Source organism: Nyctereutes procyonoides, unplaced genomic scaffold (genome assembly GCF_905146905.1).
Source record: "Nyctereutes procyonoides isolate TBG_1078 unplaced genomic scaffold, NYPRO_anot_genome, whole genome shotgun sequence".
Classification (NCBI taxonomy): Eukaryota; Metazoa; Chordata; class Mammalia; order Carnivora; family Canidae; genus Nyctereutes; species Nyctereutes procyonoides.
In genome coordinates this window covers 47,434,735-47,440,532 of record NW_026575125.1, presented here as the reverse complement: position 1 = coordinate 47,440,532, position 5,798 = coordinate 47,434,735, and the positions used below count along the sequence as shown (strand labels likewise).

The 5,798-nt window shown below is 36.8% G+C and overlaps 1 pseudogene; it reads right to left on the bottom strand.

Moving 5' to 3' along the window:
• Window positions 1–1,174: 1,174 nt before the first annotated feature.
• On the bottom strand, window positions 1,175–1,887 carry LOC129518433 (proline-rich nuclear receptor coactivator 2-like; annotated as a pseudogene).
• Window positions 1,888–5,798: the final 3,911 nt, after the last annotated feature.

Genomic DNA, 5,798 nt, shown 5'->3' with positions numbered 1-5,798 from the left:
TTGGGCTTAAGAAAGAAAAATTAGTCCCATACTGCATCTCACCTCTCTTAAAAATAGGAAGTGTTTTAGCAGCTTAAAACCTTTAGTTATATAAAACTAATTACACTAGGATTTACTTTGAAATATAGTTGACAACCAGATCAATTATACATACACTGGCACTTTAGCACAAGGGCAAACTTTTAAAAACAAATTATTTTGGACCTTTAAAATCAGGCCATAGTATAAAAATAGAGTCCATGGTCTTACATTCAGCAAATTCATACTAAAATATTCTATTTTTGTAGGATAAATGCCAACAAAACTTTACATATACTACAAGTTTATTACATATATTTACATGGCTCTTTCCTAAGGTACTTAAAACTCTCACATTATACAGCTCCCCACTTCAAGTAAGCTTTTCAGGGAATGATTTGAGACCAGATCACTGTCAGAATAGCTTATGCAGTGCTGTAATACAAAAATGTATTTTGAAAGCTACTCAGTGACCACCAAATACTGTTTCTGTAAGAAATGGTTTTGGTGCATTAGTTGGCAGACACCCACTGCATGAAACAAACGGCCATTGGGATATATGGTCTCATCTAAATTAGATAGCCCCTAGTGCCCTTTTCCACATTTCACCAGCATAGTTTTACAAAAATGCAACTATTCTCTAAGAAAAACTCACATTTTCTTTTTGGCAGTGCATCGGGTTGTTGTCATATTCCTGGTTTGGGTGTTTCTAGGGCTTTAAACTGTTAAATATTCAACTACTCCAATCCCTGTAGGTCTTAACTGGATGCTTATAATCAGATTCACTAGCTTCCAACAAGTAAATCTACTGATCCATGAAGGATAATCTTAAGTTAGTATTTGTGCCCAACAAACAATAGGAAAAGTTGATTACCATTCACCAAATCTAAATTTGACAGGTTTCATTTAAGAGTTACTCAATCGAGAACACAATATTAAGTACAATTATCAATAATTTAGTTATTTCAAGTTGCACTGATACTACCATTACATCACAGTGCACACTACACGTAAAACAGTTAAGATGAAATCTAATAATGTTTTCTACATTAATTAGCAATTTTACACAGATTAATTCCCTAGTGAATCTGGTCTGAAACAACTGACAACTACCCTTAAATATAACTAAATTTAAACAGTAGTATTTTATCTTATTTTATACCTGTACTTTAAGTAAGGTTTTAAGTTGAAATGTCATTATTTCCTTATCAGAAGAATTAAAGGAAACTGGAACCCAGTGGCTTGGTGGTTTAGGAAGAACACTTGGTGATTGATGGTGGCTCACTAAACTTGGCTCCAGCGTAGTTCTGATTAGTTTGAGACTTAAAAAGTAAAGTGGGACTTGATAAGCTAGAGTTCCAGTTTTGATTATTTGGAAAATTTTTGTTCTTCCCCCCGTTTTGCATGGCCTGCCGTGCAGCTGCTGAGGAGGTGTAAGTGTGTCCTCTTTCTTTTTTCTTGTGAACAATCTTCATTTGGGAATTCTGATCCTTGGTCTTCTGTCTGTTAAGCTGTTCCTGGTTCTTACTAATGTTTCTCGACTGAGGGGCTGGAATGTTATACCTCTCTCCACCACCCATCTTCAGCTTCTTTGTCACCTTTCGGTCTGCTTTTCGGATCGCAGGATTTCCACCACCTGTCCCCTTCCTTGCTGCCAAGCCCAGGATAAGAGATGTTGCTTTCTGCCGGATCCTTTCCTTTGTCTCAATACAGAAGTTTTCATGGGCCGATCCGCCGAGTTCAGCCTAGGAGCTGAGGCCAACATCGGAGTCTCCTCAGCACACAAGCTTGAGAGAAGTCGGGCACCGACGAGCTAGCTGCTGACCACCTCGGCGTCCCGACTCGACCTCCTTCTTCCGCCAAAAAATGTATATATTACCGACCCCAAAAATGTATATATTAATATTTATTTACATATTTACAAGTTTACATCTCTATGATATAAAATTTCTTAAAAATTGAGAGCCAATAGTCATATACAATATCCAGTCTTTACAGTAGCAATGGTAGAACAGATACTAACGCTGGTTGTTAGTTGATATTTCTTCCAAAAATAATAGCTTCTGATGAAGGACTAGTTCAGGTTAGAATTCCAAAATTTCCTCAAAGATGATGTAATGCTTGAATTGTAAATTAGATGGCATTCATTTCATTATTTAAATTACTTAGTTACTATACATTTGATTTCATCTTGTAGTACCAGTCAGGTGGAGTTGGTTCTGTCTGTTTCTGTGCCACATTTCAGAGAACCTTTTATAAGCAGCAAAAAGACATATACTATTCCTACTAGTACTATGCCTGATGTAATCTTAAAACTGTGCCCTGAATTACCATTTGGGACACAGGTTGGTAAAACAAGCAATGATGTCTATTTGGATAATGGATTGCTAATGACACGTTGTATTTCCTGTAAGATCACTTTCCTTCTTAATATACACTTCAGATGAATCAGAGCTATTTTACACAGTGCTGAAGAACAATTCCATGAGTACTTAATAAGGTCTATATGGCTGTTGTAAGATTCCAGGATCCTGCAATGGACTGTAAGGTCTTCAACAGTCAATGTGCAATTTAGTGTTGGATATGGAAGAGACTCAATCATATACAGAATGAACTTGATGTTATCTTTAATGCTTGGAGATGCAAATTCATACTCCTCTTCATCTGATGATGTTAGGTTGAAGGTTACCTGATGTGATGTCTAACTGAATTACAAAAGGTGGGAGAGCTTTGGCCTTAGAATTTTCCTCCCATTCTATGAGTGTATCCCTTTTTTTCCCCCACATGATCTCTATAAAAGGTACTTGGAAGTCAAGTTTTGAAGGCAAAAGACAAAGCATTATGCTGGATAAAAAAAAATGTTTTACAATCATTCAACAATTCCCTATCTTGGGCTCTGAACATGTGTAGTTTTGTAGGTATTTACTCCTATACTTAAGATAGTTATATTACACAGATTCAAATATGAACCACAATACCAAAGTTGTTCTAACAAATACACATGTACCCACCATAAATATAGACACACTTGTATTATTATTTTTTCACATGTACTTCCACTAATTTTTATAAGCCAGTTTCTTCATTTAACATCATCTCTATTACTTCTATTAGCTCTCCCATGATGTCATCTCTATATTTCAGAAATGCTTCAAGAAAAGTTTTCCTACATGCTGGTGGACTTAGTACTTGCTTTTTATCAATGATCCTAAAGACTTGACCTAGTCTTTACAATAACAACAATAAATTTTAAACGCCTGCAATCAAGTAGAGTCTTCAGAGAGTCTAGAACAACTTTATTTAAAAAACAAAAAAATTTAGTGAAAATTTAAGAGGCATAAATGTTTGCTTTAAACAAAGAAATTTATACTAAAATATAAATTCTCCAAAACTGGGCTGCTGTGTTTTATGAAATTTTAATTTCCTAGATTAAATACCCATAATATTAAGTGAAACGGCATAAGAAAGATGCCTTTTGTTCATTGAAGGCAGAGTATAGGGCCTGTAAATTTGTGGTCCCTTAAACCAAACTGTCCCCACTACTGACTGCCACATAACAGAAAAATCTAAAGACACATAGGAGGAGTGATTGCAGGGTAGAGAAAAATCAATTTCCATTTTTCATGTGCAATGACCTGTTGATCACTTCTGACAAGAGTTTATTTATTTTTTCTATCTCTCATCCGAATTACGAGCCTCTTTACTGGATTTTAGAAAATGTCTGCGCCAGAGATCCCTCGGTGCAATTGTTCGCATCATTCATCTCCTACTTTATTTCAAAGAGGCCTCTGCTCTTCTACACTAATCCCAGACTTTAAATAACTTGTCTTTCTCTCAAAATAACCAGCTCGTTCGGGGAATTAGTTGCCCCATCCCAAGGTGATGGATATCTCTCATTACTGCATTTGTGTAGAAGCTAGGCATTAACTTTCTTCTCACCCCAAAACACCCTGATTTGCACCTAAAAGTACTCATAAGATGATTTCAAATATTTAAGGAAACTCTGCTTTGGTCCTAGAAGGTATCCATATTAACCTTGTTATGGATGATAGAATTCTCATAGACTTCTTACTTGTGGAGCAAGTTGGAGCCTGTGCAGTTGCTAGTACATCCTGCTATACCTGCATTAATTCCTCCAGCAAAGCAGAAAGATCAATACAGAAACTTAACTTATTGTCCCTTACTTAGGTAAACCATGATAGTTGATGAGATTTGCTCAGCCAGGACCCTGTAGTGTTGTGCATGACTGAAGTTCACGCTGCAGATCAATTCCACTTTGCTGCTTAAGGTCCTGTTAATATTACTAATTTTATACATTTGACAGTCTAAATTTATACATCTGACTATCAGATTAATCAAAGTATCTAACTAAGGGACATATTGGTATTTAAGTGAATTAAAGATGGCCTGTGTATATTGGTCCCTATATTGTTTACTTCTTCACAGCAGGACCATTAACTAAAAGCCCACCAGTACCAAATTCAAAATTTACACATGTAATAGTTTTCAGTAGATCTGAAATAAGCATATATTTAGTCATTTAGTGCTTGCCTACTTTGCATACCCTACAAAACTACATCCAATATATGTTATCCATAATTAAGACAAATCCTGTGGCTATGAAACACCAGTGCCTGCCTTCAGACCTCTCTGACCCAGAGACTCCAACTCTAGCTGCTGAGTCATTTGACCGAAATATTTAAACTCCTCTGTTATTTCCCTCTCCCAATAATCGCCTTTCCTTCTTCCCCTTCTTTTTTTTTTTTTTTCCTTCTTCCCCTTCTGAGTAGTAGTTGAAAGATTCGGAAATTTGTGTGAAAGACATCTTCATACCAACAAGACCATTGTACTCTAAGTAGGATAAACTCTATGATACATCATAATAAAAATGTTGAAAGTCAAAGGCATAGATGCCCATAATGGTTATACACAAGCAATTCATCACATACAAGATATTTTTAATTTAAAAAGTCAGTGTCTTTTTTAAAGATTTATTTATTTATTTATTTATTTATTTGAGACAGAGAAAATGCATGGGGGGAGGGGCAGAGGGAGAGAGCAGACTCTAGGCTGAGCATGAAGCCCGAGCCAAGGCTCCATCTTACGACCCTTAGATCATAACCTGAACCAAAATCAAGAGTCAGATGTCTAACTGACTGAGCCATTCAGGATCCCCCAAATATGTCAGTATCTTTTCAGCATAAAACTTGGTGGCCAAAACTGTGAAAGGAGCCTCGGTGTCCATCGAAAGATGAACGGATAAAGATGTGGTTTATGTATACAATGGAATATTACTCAGCCATTAGAAATGACAAATACCCACCATTTGCTTCGACGTGGATGGAACTGGAGGGTATGATGCTGAGTGAAATAAGTCAATCGGAGAAGGACAAACATTATATGGTCTCATTCATTTGGGGAATATAAAAAATATTCAGAAAGGGAGACAGAACATGAAAGACTCCTAACTCTGGGAAACGAACTAGGGGTGGTGGAAGGGGAGGTGGGCGGGGGGTGGGGGTGACTGGGTGACGGGCACTGAGGTGGGCACTTGACGGGATGAGCGCTGGGTGTTATTCTATATGTTGAAAAATTGAACACCAATAAAAAATTTATAATAACAACAACAACAAAAAAAAAAACTTGGTGGCCAGTGGAATGATGTATTCAAGGCACTTTAGTACCAAAACCAAAACCAAAAACAACCCCCAAAAAACTTTCAACTGTATTCAGTAAAACTGTCCTCCAAAAGTGTGGGAGAGGGGTGCCTGGGTAGGTTG